Source organism: Babylonia areolata, chromosome 19 (assembly GCF_041734735.1).
Source record: "Babylonia areolata isolate BAREFJ2019XMU chromosome 19, ASM4173473v1, whole genome shotgun sequence".
NCBI classification, from domain to species: domain Eukaryota; kingdom Metazoa; phylum Mollusca; class Gastropoda; order Neogastropoda; family Buccinidae; genus Babylonia; species Babylonia areolata.
The window spans coordinates 3,546,873-3,561,864 of record NC_134894.1 but is presented as its reverse complement, the minus strand read 5'-3'; positions in this window follow the sequence as shown (position 1 = coordinate 3,561,864).

Below are 14,992 nucleotides of genomic sequence, written 5' to 3'. Positions count from 1 at the left end.
TCGTTAAAAGTACTATTTGTTCACTATCATAGTTGTTAGTTTTTCGTTACAAGGATGTGATACTGTAACATTTTTAAACAAAACTTCTCAATTGTTTTCATTACCTAACACACACTCACGCGCGCACTCGCACGCACGCATGCACGCACATGCACACACGCATACAAACAATTGTGCTATTGTGAACTTCCTGAGTGTCTACCCTTATTGGACCATTTCTTTGCTGGTGTTATCATTTTGACATGCTCTGGAAACAGACCAGTAAAATCGAAGTGCTCGTCCACAAATGTTTCTGTCAGGCATGCCAAATCAAAAGAAGATACATAATTCGTAAAAGAACAGCCGTGAAGCTTACCAGCAATACCCTCTACGTTTAACTTTAAAATTGACAAATTAGAAGAATGACCCTGTGTGTCCTATAGTTTTCTGTTCCGCTGTGATCGACAAAGGCTGGAGCTTCTCTGGTCATTCTGACAGTTAACATCGCTTAGAGTTCAATAGATGTGTACATCGTGCCTGTTTAAGGCGTTTCTCCTGGATTGAAACTCACAATATTCTGAGTTGTTGTAACAATTTCAAAGTTCAGAGCAGCTGAAGGAACACGTATTTAACATTTTATAACGTTAACATCACATGAAATTATTCATCTCTAATAGAAATACAGAAAAGAAACAAAAAATACTGACATATTGTTCACTTGCTTTTCATATGTGGTTTTAAGTGCAATGATGATTATATTATGTTCGTTGCTGACACTAAGTCTGTTGATGCACTGACTGAAGTTCTATAATTTATTGCTTGTATCCATTTATCAACAATAAATCTTTGATGAAGAGAGAGAGAGAGGGGGGGGGACCGGGGGGGGGGGGGGGGGGACAGGGACATGGAGACGAAGACGGAGTCAGAATCAAACAGGTGGACAAAAAAGAAGATATAAAACAAAAAACAGACAGAGTTACTTTGCCTAGTCCACAGTGCTCCGAATAGTAGGCACACTGAATTTCATCTTCAGCATCCACACACTGACTTCGTCTATCACAGGGAAAGTGTCGATACAGTTCAGGCCATACAGACTTGGAGCAGTTCCATTGGGTTCTTCTAATCTGCTGAGGTTTGCTCCGCTGGAAAGAGAACACAAATCTTACAGCAGCACAGTTTTTCAACCGACTTTTGGGATCAGGGTACATCAACGCCATGTAAGTTGGTCCATCCTCATGTTTTTCATTTGTAGCAGGACGAGAACGACCAGATTCAAAGACGAAAGGCAAACGTTCTGGCCTGAAGCCTGTGTAGGGATTCTGCCCACATCGGCCTCGAAAAAGTAGAGGTAGGTCGATGTACCTGTATGTGTCATTGCTAGATAAAAAGATCACCTGACCCGCTGGAGCAGTCACAGTTGTACAGCTTTTGAAATATTTGTTTATGCATCTGGGCGCCTGTATGTAACCTGAAGAAAGGGAAAGATAATAAAGAATGAAACAGGCAGAAAGAAGCAGGCTGAGAGAAAGGGAGGGAGAGAGAGAGAATCACCTACACACATACATACATACATACATACATACATACATACATACATACATGCATGGACAGAAACATGATGTAGCAGAAACAGAAATTGACAAAGGGAGACAGAAGCAGATATATCTTGGCTCATTTGAGTTATTACTGGGAAGCCATGCAGTACGATATGAAGGGGGAATGCTGGTGTTTTATAAATGCACCACATCTATCAGTTGCAGTTGGTTGATAAACAACGAAATAATACTTACAAAGCACTGTAAACGAGTAATCCAAAATTATGAATTTACCGTCATCAAGTGATGCAATCGATATGAATAATATGGCATGTTAAGGTATGACATTTTTGTTCAATTCCCCTGATACCAAATCAGGAACAGTGGTAACACAGTAAGCCTGAAATTGATGTTCATGTTGGTGTTGATTCTGCTGTGGTGATTTCTCGAACGATATGGAGACTATGCTACTGGTCTTCCTTAAGGTTGGTAGAATCTTGACCATTAGAATCTTGACCATTAAGAGTTTGACAGCGTGGGCAGTCAGCAGCTTCCAATTCCTCTGGTGTTGCACCTCTGGAGGTTACTCTTTACGGTGTCTTTTTACCGCTTCTGTGGTCGCCTCCACCTTCTCTTCTCACCTGTAATCTCCACAATCTGCACAAAGACTGCAAGATGGTAATGTGGTCAACTCAGGATTGTTAATGTGGAGCACAGGACCCTCATGATGTGATGAACAGGGTTGACATTAAGTGGCCGAACATTACTTGAATAAATTTACTGATCAATGTGTATTTATCAAAACATTACTTTTGCGCATCTTAGATCAACTACGATAATGTGAACTCAAAACTGCTTCAATCTTAGACATTTCCCACTACTGCTACTGTTTCTACCACCATGTCTTTCTTACCACCATTGCAAACATCCCATCATCTTTACCCTTGTCACAGCTGCCACGGACCCATTCCATTCCATCACCCTCAGTACTTTCACTTGGTCTTCAATACCATTACCATCCTACCACCATAATCACACCATGCCATCATTGTCATCAACATTATCATCACCATCACCACCACCACCATCATCATCATGACTGTCAACCCATCGTTATTTGAAATGTTCATCTCTGGCGCACTTGTATCTAGTTTTACTGACACTAGCATAGCAGCAATGCAGTAGCAGCAACAGAACAACAACACTTGCTTTCCTTGAATTCTCATATTCTCACATTTGCAGATGATCCAGGCCGGTGGTGTCCATCATATTGGACCATGGCTGTGTTAAGATCACTCACTGTTCACGTATACAGAGCTGTAGTCAAACATAACTTCTAATGGCTTATTCAAGGCTGAGCGATGCTTTTCATTTATTATCAAACTATCACAATAAAACATCAGGCAAGTTAAACCATACTGGCTTTATCAGACTTATGTCCAACTTAAAACCAAACATGGTCCAATTTACAAGACAGTTTGGACAGTATACGTTGAGTCCAACACTAAAATTACACAAACATACAAGTGACGGCATAACTTTTGAGTTCCCTCACAGCATGAATCTTGTTTAGTACAATATTCGAACATTTTAGATGATTGAGTTTATAAACCTAAGCATCGCGCCTTCTCACTTGCGTTACTATGCTGCAATGCTTTGTATCGCAAATGTAATTTCAATTAGTGTATCTTATATCGTGCACCATGACTGCCCTGTCACTAACGCTATCACCAACACCAGCTACAGCAATAACAAACAGAACAGAGACAAGAGACAAGACAAAAATGTGGAAGAGGAGAAAACATCAAAGTGTCATTGAGTGGACCATCTCCATATAACTTTGAACAAATATCTTTACTCCTGCATCAAAAGTTAATTGCTAAACCTTCTTATGATAAGAACCTCTAGCGAGAGCTGGACAGTACAAGGTCTTCAGGTATATTTAAAGTAATCGGTGCGCTTAGCCGTATGTGCTTTCGCCCTTATCTTCGAAAACATCGGTGCCATGGGGAGAGGAGACCTGTTGCATGAACAACTGCTGGTCTTCTACACTATACTGCCCAGGCCTGCCAACCACCTACTCTCCACAGGAAGAAAAGGGCAAGTTTTCAGACCAGATCTCGGCGGTAATCTAGGATATTCCATACTGAATAACTGCCACTGCTAGACGATTCCATACTGAATAACTGCCACTACTAGACGATTCCATACTGAATAACTGCCACTACTAGACGATTCCATACTGAATAACTGCCACTACTAGACGATTCCATACTGAATAACTGCCGCTACTAGACGATTCCATACTGAATAACTGCCGCTACTAGACGATTCCAGCTCGACAGTGGGTACTGGCCATGACCCAGTTGCCTAGAGGGGCACGGGACTGGCAGCGTAAATAGAAACGGACAATGCCTGCTTGAGCTTTTGACGCTTCACGAACTGTGTGTTACCTGCACATTTTCCCAGAGCTAAGCTGAGCACAAAGCGTCTTGGAAACATCCCAGTCCAAACATAGGTATCAGATGGAAATGAACCTCATAAGACGGGGCCACCTGAAGAACGTGCTCATGACTCGCTTTTTTTCAGAGTGCCGACTGTGGAAAATCCATGATCAGACTTAAACCAAAGAAGATGCACTATTTCAAGCCACAATGTGTCGATGTCAGCATGATTCAACATACAATTAAAGTGGGGAAGCTATCAAATACCTGCAGGACGCTCTCCGTGCAGATCCTCCAAATGATGTTCAGCAGAGATAGACAATCACAGGAACACAATGAGAGACACAATCCATCGCTCTGTACTGAAGGTCCTACGGATGAAATGGGGCAAATGTTGGACCCCTCCCCTTGCACACACACACACACACACACACACACACACACTTCTGTCTTCACTTCAGCATGACAGAAAGAAAGAAAGATAATGGTGGGTCTCAGCAAACTTGTACTGACACCCCCACACTAAAACATGGTGGAAATATGACGAGTCGTAGCTGTGAGCTAGTTTGCACTAACCCCCCCCCCCCCCCCCCCCCCCCCCATTTTTTGCTTCCTTCCCATGCCAGCCACATTTCTTTCGCGGGCAGCTTTTCATGTGGTCCAGGCTCCATTTTCCTTTAATGCATGACCAGAGGGAACAGCCATCCTTCATGCTGGGAAGGTAAAACAAAGTCTGACCCCGGGGGTCATTCCAACGAAGCCCATACAGGGTGTGTGGTTTAAAGTGGACTGGCCTGCTTAAAAAAACAGCGAATTTCTGTACTTCATGTTATTAATGAAACCAGTCTTTATGGATATATATATGTGTACGCGAGACATGGATTCTCACAGCCAACTTGGAAAGATTTAACGCCATGGAAATGAGTCACACTCGTGAAATACTAAACATCATAGACACTGTTCGTATCACAAAGAACACGTGCGCGAAACTCTCAAGCAGCATATTTGGACCACATGAAGATCTGTTGATATTTTGCTTTACGTTAATTTCTCACTGCTTCCATTTAGTCCAATTGTCACATTGAGGCTATAACAGACTGTGCAACCTTCTGGTCGATTTAAAACCAAATAGGGGAATTGGAGAGGGGGTGTATGGATGCCATTGAAACCAAAACATGAGCAGGACCGTTCCATAGCAGGCAGTGGAGAAATACAGGAATTTTCACACCAAACGAGACGTGCGACCCCAAGCTAAACAAGTATAGTTTTATTCCTATGGGCACACAACTTAAATGTATGGTTTAGAATGTGTACCTTTGTAGGACCAAAGGCTGCTGTACTTGTTTGCTTGGCAGATATGATTATATTCATCAGCCATTAACAAATGTGAAAATCCTCCAGGTAAACTCCATATGATGTTTAGAGGCATGTACATGCAGCTCGACTGTGAGTCCTTCACCATTTAGTTTAGACTGTGATAGGACATCTTCCGCGCTGATCTAATAGCATTGCCCCATGCACAACGCATCCCAGTTCCCTCACACAGAACCATACGAGAGGTCGTTCTGTTGCAGTCCACGCTCCTCACAACGCTCCTCACACCAGCAGTCCACGGGGATCTGTCAGTGTTGGGTCGCCATGAGGCCACAGACCAGAGATCCTGCACTGCTGCTGTGTCACTTTGGTGCCAGTCGTTCACATTGGATGTTGATACATGACAGATCATTCCCTCATTTTCATAGAATTTCGGTTGCATAAAACGTAGTATTTCATTGTTAAATCACGTGCCACATGAAGTAAATATGACAGATAGCATTCAATTCAAATGCAAAATAATCTATAAACGTTTTGTTTTTTTTTTTTAATTTTTCATTAACAGTTACATCTGTCTTTTTTCCGTTAATGAAAAAAAATGTTGGTAAAGGTTCAATCAAACTGATTTCATATGTTCCTAGGAAATAAACGATATAATGATATACTGCTCCATGAAAAAGGGGGCGAAATAAATCGCTCTCAGGAAGCAGTAATATTTCGAAGATACCAAATTAAAGAAACAAACAACAGTAGAGTATATCACAGAAAAAAGAAATACTTGACAGGGTTCTAAGATTAAAAAGCATGTGGATTTTTTAAGACGAAAGTTAGCTAAAAGATACCAGAAAAGTAACCAAACGTAGAAGAAAATAGACAGACAGATAGACAGACAGACAGACAGACAGGTAGATAGATAGATAGATAGATAGATAGATAGATAGATGAATTAACTGATTGATTGATAGAGAGATAGATATAGAGATAGAGAGGGAGTGAGCAAGGTGGCCTTACGCAATCCATGAAACCTTACTTTTTCGTTATTTCAATCCGAGCACTGGCTGAAAACTTAGGCATTCAGTATAATAGCTAGCAGTACAGTCATTATACAGGATGCCTGCAAGTTTTAGGCAATAAGAGAAGCGTGTTTACTGAGAATTCCAGTGCTACTACATGTCTTGGAGATTCGCTGCAGACACAATGTGTCCGTCATATCTCTGCGAGATAAATCGTATGAACGTGAGATACCCCTATATTTGATATTTTTCAGCACTGCCAAGGCATTAATTAAGCCATGTAAGCAGAAGTGGGATTTTTCTGAATTCAAATGGTGTTACCCACAGTACTGCTGAATCTGATTACCTCTTTCACCTGAATCTTCAACTTCCTTCAACATTTCAGCGAAATAAAATAGGTCTACCTTTCTGCAACTACATTATTTGGCACGCTCTCATCGCTCTCGTCCATTGCCACATCATCAGATGGTGTTTGCTTGCACATTAGCTCATTTGGAAGGCTTTTAACATTACTCACCAAGTAAGCTGCATACACATAAACGATTTGTTTTTTGTGTGTTTTTCCCTAATACCACTCTACCTACCCTCACTTGCAAGACCTCCAGTACTTGACTGATACATTATCCAAATGCTTACAGTGATTTCGGCCTGGCCATTGGCGTAAAGAAAATCAAGGTCACGTACTATGTTAAATCGTAATCCTTCATCTGCATTGACAGGTCAAGTTTTGAAACCGTTAAAACCTTGCTATACTTAGGTTTCATGATTTCCATCAACCTGTGATAATGAAATCAGTTTCAAGACTGGTAAGGCTGCCGCCATCACAGGAAAGTACGACAATATATTGTGGCAGAAGACAAGCTTCATAGAAACAACTAAGTTGAAGGTATGTCAGGCATGCGTGCTCAGTGCCATGCTGTACTGCAGCGAGGAGTGGACAATGTATCCCAGACAACAAAAGAAGCTGAACTTCTTCCATCTGCGCTGCTTAAGATGTATCATGGGTATACCATGGCAAGGTAAGGCTATGAACACCAAGGCCCTGAATAGGCCACCAAGGCCCTGAATTGGCCACCAAGGCCCTGAATAGGCCAGGTCTACAAACTGATATTGGCCATAACCAAAGACATCTTTGATGGAGAGGAAAAAGTCCAAAGGATGAAACAGAGATGAATGCCAAACGATCTGTTTGAGAGTGAGTCTCATGCCACCGCTCATTCATCACTGAGCTACAGAGATATATTCAAAATAGGCATGATATCTGCCATGAACATCAATGAACTGCAAGCAGCACCGATAATCGTGATCACTGGACACATACAGTAAAGATAGGGGTTAAATGAGCCGAGAACAGAACTGGACAGCTTCAGTTTTATTTTTTCGAGGAGGCGTCATCCCGTTTGGAGAAGTCCATATACGCTACGCGATATCTGGTAGGGGTGTGCCTGACCAACAGCATAAATCAACGAGATATAGCGCCCAGAGAAGAACTGTACAGCTTGTCGAGAAAAGGCGGTAAAAAGCACATGTTACTGCCGATCTGTCCATTATCTGATGCAAAGTTTGCAACAGAGACTTTATTCTGGTACTGGATTCGCATAAGAATAAGAAAGAATAACAAACACGTTGTTTCAGACGCTATTCAAGCTCCTTGCTATGGACTACAAGCGGAAATGCATTGTGTTTTAAGACAGACAGAAACCACCACCACCAAAAAAACAAACAAAAACAAACAAACAAAAAACAACAACAACAACAAAACAAAAAAACACGCAAACATCACCACAGATGTGACAACACTAGAAGTTCATTACTGTCCAGTTGTTGCACTGCATTCGGGAGGATATCGCAATATGTCACTGGTCTGCATGCTTGCGCGTTACCAATACAATATCCAAGGGGATGCCTAGAGTTACTAAGAACTATTACAACAAAAGACCTCATCAAGAGAATCCATGTCTCAAAAAAAAAAGCTTCAAAGCCAAGATGTACATTATACCTATTTTTGCTATTGTTGCGGCAGTGGTGCTATTAGTAGTAGTCGTAGTAGCAGTCGTAGTCGCAGTAGTCACGTCGACGCAGTAGTAGCAGAAGTAGTAGTAGCAGTAGTCCCAGCCATAGCACTCCTAATTCAAATGCTTTCATCCAAGGCCTTCATTGACATAAGATGGGCTGACGAACGTTTAGCTGCTTATGTATGCAAATCTTGCAGGCAATTCAGCTTTGTGGCTGTGAACCAATATTGATTTGATACACAAAGCCAGCTCCGTTATTCCATGCAGTGGTGACTGAATATTGAGCAACACAAAAGGAAACAGATACGATAAAATAAAAGGAGTGAACAAGTTTGTCTGTTCACAGTGTTGGTCTCGTAATTTTTGGGGAAAAAAAAGAATCTTAGGTTATTGGTAAAAGACACAACACTATGATAACATAATTGATATGGATCCTGTGCCTTGGTAGCTTTTGATTTATTAGAAAAAAGAATATAGCGTAAGTGTTAATAATAATAATAATAATAATAAAAAGAAGAAGAAGAATGATAATGATAATATAATGATGATCATGATGATGATAATGATGTTGGTGATGATCATGATGATATGATGATGTTGAGGTTGAGGTTAGTGTTGTGCTTTTTACAGCTTCTGATCTTTCTTCTTTTTTTTTCTTTTTTTTCTTTCTTTTTTCTTCTTTTCTTTTTTTCTTTTTTTTCCCTTTAATTAATGATATTGTTTCATTCAATAAATCTTGTTTGTGTTTGCCTTTAAAAACATCTGATTCACTGGCAAACAGTGCACTTGCAAAACAAAATAAATCACGGTAATAATCGATCTGTATCGTCTCCTGTTGTTACAACACTCCATTCGTAAGGCGGCGGCAGTTTGTGTGACATTGTTAGAATTTTGCAGTGATGTAAAAATCATCCAAAACGATTTCAGAGAAAAGGGGCGTTGCTTTTCGCACATGACGTTGAGCAACGTTAGAATATATAGAAAATACCGGGAGCGATTTTCTGAAGGAAATCAGTAATCCAAATTAAACATCTGGAGTTATTTGGTGAAAACACGATTTCTCCTCCAAATCAGCTCCTTCAGATGACATTCAGTCCAAACAGGTACAGCATTACTTCATGGAATTTCATTTCACCAACATGAATGAATGCATGATATGAACACTAATGTAGTAATTGGAAGACAGCTCTGTGACTTCAACATCCACACAAAGTTCGCTTTGAAAACCACCCGTTTCGTGTTTAGATTCTCAAGTATGTCCTCAGGGGACCTTTAACTGAATCAAAGGTACCTCTTGGGACGTTGTGAGAATGTGACCCATCATAAAACGTTGAATTCCTAGGGTAGCCAAAGCAGACCATTCAGTAAACCTCACAGGACCTTCCATGCGGCAAACACTGCGTCCTCTGGGCTGAACTGACACAGGACACAGGACAAGCCTCAGACTGGGATCCAGTCTGAAGGAGAGAGAGACAGACAGACAGACAGACAGAAAGAGAGAGACAGACAGACAGACAGAGAACGCAGGAACGCAGTACGTTTTATGCAAAGGCCACCAGCCTCTCCAGATGAGAAGACGAAAACACGAAGATAACGATTTTAACAACTAAGGAAAAGCCAGGTTCAACAGTAACTGAGAGAAAACATAAAGTTAAACTTCACATCAAAGCAAAGTGAATAGATATGGCCACAGAGAGAGAGAGAGAGAGAGAGAGAGAGAGAGAGAGACTCAAGCTCCGATCTGAGAACGTTTTCATCAAAGGATTGATATTTTAGGAATTTGTCATTACTGATCTGCATCTCTTGCAGAGTGCACACACTGTTTGAGGAAGATGAAAAAGAAGAGAGAGAGAGAATCCACATAATGTAATCATTATTCGGCTTAGATTACAAATAAACGTTGTTCGCAGCATTGTTTCTGAACATGGGTATATACAAATAATTCTGCAGTGTAAGACGTGAGTGATTGCCTTTGCCAGGTGAAATACAAAGTATTGGTACCTCTTCGCCCACTGTCCACAAATTCTTTCAAGATCACTGACAAACAAATCACTTTAGTATCTATCTCGCTCACTGATATATACAGTGCATGCCAGACTGTAATCAAGAGCACCGGACTGATATTTGCTATAAGTCCAAAACACAATATTCTACTGCTGCTGCTGCTACTACCATCACATTTTTATTGGTTGATGATACTTAATGCGTCTCTCTCTCTCTCTCTCTCTCTCTCTCTCTCTTCATCAAAGATTTATTGTTGATAAACGGATGCAGGCAATAAATTACAGAACTTCAGTCAGTGCATCAACTGACTAAGTGTCAGCAACGAATCTAGTATATCATCATTGCACGTAAATCCACATAATTATGAAAAGGAAATGAACAATATGTCAGTTGTTTTTGTCTTATTGTTGTTGTTGTTTTGTTTTTGTTTTTTGGTTGTTGTTTTTATCTGCATTTCTTTTAAATGAAAAGAATTTCAAATGATGTTAACGTTATAAAATGCTAAGCATATGTTCCTTCAGCTGCTCTGAACTTTGAAATTGTTAAAATAATTCAGATTATTGTGAGTTCCGATCCATCTCTGTTTCACCTTGAACTAGAACGATGTACTTATCTATTGAACTCTAAGCGATGAAGGCGAAGGTAACTATCTCTTCCTTACTAGTAGGCACATAACCTGAGCAAAACAAAAATACTATTGCTTGTGAATCAGCTTTGAAACTGTGAGCTTTCACTGACTGATAATGTGTTGGTTAACAAAGTAGGTGATATCGAGCATAATCACGTTACACTCTCGTGTTATCTAATGTTCACGTAAAGGAATGAACACCAGCCCTATTTGAATATCACATTGATGGAATAATTACCGGCGTGGGGGATTATATGTGTGGATCACTGGTTTGAATCAGGTTCGAGAATCGTTTTCCCTCTTCTTTTCAAGACCTTGAGTAGTGGCCTTGATGCTAGTCTCTGGGGTGAGACTAAGGTCGCCTGTGATACATTGACATTGTGAACAAAAATGGGCAACAAGAGGCAAGCCTTCTTGGCTTGCGTGTGATCAGTGTCTGGTATTTAAAAATGATAATCATTACACAAGATAAGAACGAAACTAGTGAAATTGGCACGCGGGAGTGGGGGAGAGGCAGGTGTTACCAAGATTGACATTTATCGACCCAAATTATATTTATGTTTGCACACCATCTGAAACAAGAGTTTGTCGAACCGAACGTTGTGTGTTGGAAACGGAATAATTTTGATCTGGATCTAAGTTTCAAACTTTGCCTGTCTTCCTTACGACGTTACAGCTTCAATAATCTGTAACAAACACTCCACTCATAAAACAGTTTTCGGTATTCTCCAATTTCGGGGGGTTTTGTGTTGTTGTTTTTTGGGGTTTTTTTTCATTCCTATACATAATTGGCTGCCTGTTCCCATCTTTTTCGCGACTTTACCGCTCAAAACAATTCACAGCCAAAGTAAGTGTCGCTGAACGATGTCTACAGTGACCGACTTTCCAAGCAAGATGCCAAACGAAATTATGTATATCTTCATCGACTGGCAGTTCAATTCAGTCATTTCAGTGCCTTCCTTAAAATATTGCTATGCAAAATACACGTCAATGTAGTTAGTATCATTATGTGTGGTCGACCCAGAATGTTTTTGTTTGATCTGTCCAGAATTTATTTTTCTTTTGACTGCAAACAAGCTGTTTTAAAGCTGCAGCTAAATGATAATGTAACAAAGAACCAGGAACGACCCCACCTTGCGGATCAAGAGGCTGAACGAAATAAACAGGTCATAATTTGGAAATACGAATTAATCTGGAATAATGACATATCAATAATTGGTAATTGTGTTGTGGTTACTTTTCTTCTATTTCTAAATCTAATTTTGACAAAGTATTCCACACACACACACACACACACACAGAGTTGTTTAGCACCAGTGCAGTTTAAATCGTTAATGACTAGGAATGCAAATAATTATTGTTTTCGAACTGCATCCATATAGTGTCCTATCTTTTCACTCACCAAGAGACGGGGACAAGAAGAGGACTTTCACACCACCCACATCTGATGCATTGACGGCAGTGTAGTTCAAACTTATTGTTGACCGTTTCCGTGTATGTTGAGGACCAAAAATCAAAGCAATGCTGCTTGTCCAACTGTAGACATCCATATTGAGAGTAGGGCAACCCCAAACGCGTGGCTTGTATTGAATATCTGGATAGATCCGCGCCCTCCGTTCAAACTGATATGCTATAAACTGAACTTCGTAGCAATGAGTTATTCGCAACTTTACAATATTTCCAAGAGGGACGTTGAGAAGGTGATAGCACCGACGAGTGTGATTAAATGTAAGTGAAATATAAGTGTTGGTTTCTGTAATGGATGACGTGGTGATACAGTGTTCATCAGGTATACCAGGTAAGTTGGTTGAATGCGTGTCTTTCTTGTTCTTGCTATCTTTCTGATCGCCATCTTCCTGTTCCGTGTTTACACTAGTCACCACATTCAACATAATCACAGTCACAAGAGAAATATGTTTCAACATGCTTCTGTTTTGAAACATGCCGATTGTATTTTACCTCCCTCTTCCTTTGGTCCTTTATACTGTGTGTTTGATTTGACTAGGAAAGATTGATTTGATGCACACACACAAAATGTAAATCTTATACCTACACAGTAACTACTTCGTGCCAGGATACCTTTTCTTTCATGTTGTTTGTAAAATATATAAATCAGATACTGAGCCCTACACGAGAACACGCACACACACACGCCCGCCCACACACACACACACACACACACACACACATACACCACACACACGCTCACACGCTCACACACACACACACACACACACACACACACACACGCATCAGTGGCCTGTTTTGGAACAGATCTGCATAAAATTTTATAATTATGTGCAAAGTAACAAACATGTGAGTCTACTGCTGAAACAAGTTTCTGCAGAGGCGAAAGTTAAAGTCAGTTATAATTCGCATAAATGAATAAAAGATTTTGCTTCAAAAACACAAAGGGGACACACGCACGCACACACACACACACACACACACACACACACACACACACACACACGCGCGCGCGCGCGCGCGCGCACACACACACACACACACACAGACACATACACACGCACACACACACACACACACACACACACACACACACACACACACACACACACACATGTTTGAAACTTAACGTTACAAGACACTTCCAAACCAAGAAAAACTCAATTTTTCAAAATAACAACATGCGTGACACCACTATGATTTATGATGAGAAACAGGAAATAGCGTTTCAAATACCAGAAATACTGAAAGTGAATGAAACTGAAATCAAAGCATCTGAACAGTCCACATTCTCATCTATATTGTTGGGAGTGTGGGGTGAAGGCAAGAAAGTGGTAGGGGATGTAGGATATGTTTCCAGAATGCAGCGCTACCCATCTTCTCTGATTCCATTCATGCATTCGTGTAAACACCTTGAGCAAGGTCTCCTACCAGAGAGCCAGTGTGGCTTCCGGAAAGAACGCGGGACTATCGACATGGTGTTTGCTGCCAGGGAGCTCCAGGAGAAGTGTCAGGAACAGAACGCCGACCTTTATTTACGCCACCTATGTCGATCTGACCAAGGCCTTCGATACTGTTAGCAGAGATGGCCTTTGGAGAATCATGGCGAAGTACGGATGTCCCAAAAAGTTAATCACCATCATACGGCAACTACACGATGGGATGCTGGCCCGAGTCCAAGACAACGGAAAGACTTCAGAACCATTCCCTGTCTCCAACGGAGTCAAGCAAGGGTGTGTTCTTGCCCCCACCCTGTTCAGTCTCATGTTTTCAGCCATGCTGACAGATGCCTTCAGAGACGCTGACGTAGGCATTGGTATCAGGTACCGCACAGATGGCTCACTCTTCAACCTCAGGAGGCTTCAAGCTAAAACCAAGGTGAGGACAGACACCGTCAACGACTTCCTGTTTGCTGATGACTGCGCTCTCAACGCTGCCTCCGAAGCTGACATGCAACACAGCGTCGACAAGTTCTCTGCTGCCTGTGACAACTTTGGTCTCACAATCAGCACAAAGAAGACTGAGGTGATGCACCAGCCAGCTTCAGGAAAGCCGTACGTTGAACCAAACATCTTCATCAACGGGCAACGACTGAACGCGGTGGACAAGTTCACATACCAGGGCAGTACACTCTCTCGCACAGTTGTCATCGACGACGAGGTGAATGCCAGACTCGCCAAAGCCAGCGCTGCCTTCGGCAGACTCCATAAGAACGTTTGGAACAGGAGAGCCATCACCCTGGAGACGAAGCTCAAAGTATACAAGGCCATAGTTCTCACCACACTGCTCTATGGATGTGAATCATGGACGGTCTACAAACGCCACGCCAAAAAGCTGAACCACTTCCACACCACCAGCCTCAGAAAACTTCTCGGCATAAAGTGGCAAGAGATGATCCCTGACACAGAGGTGTTCACTCGTGCAAACTTGCCCAGCATCTACACCATCTTGATGCAGGCCCAGCTGCGCTGGGCAGGCCATGTAGTTCGCATGTCAGACCACCGGCTCCCCAAGAAACTGCTGTACGGCGAACTCCAACATGGCAAGCACTCCCATGGAGGCCAAAAGAAGCGCTTCAAAGACACTCTGAAAG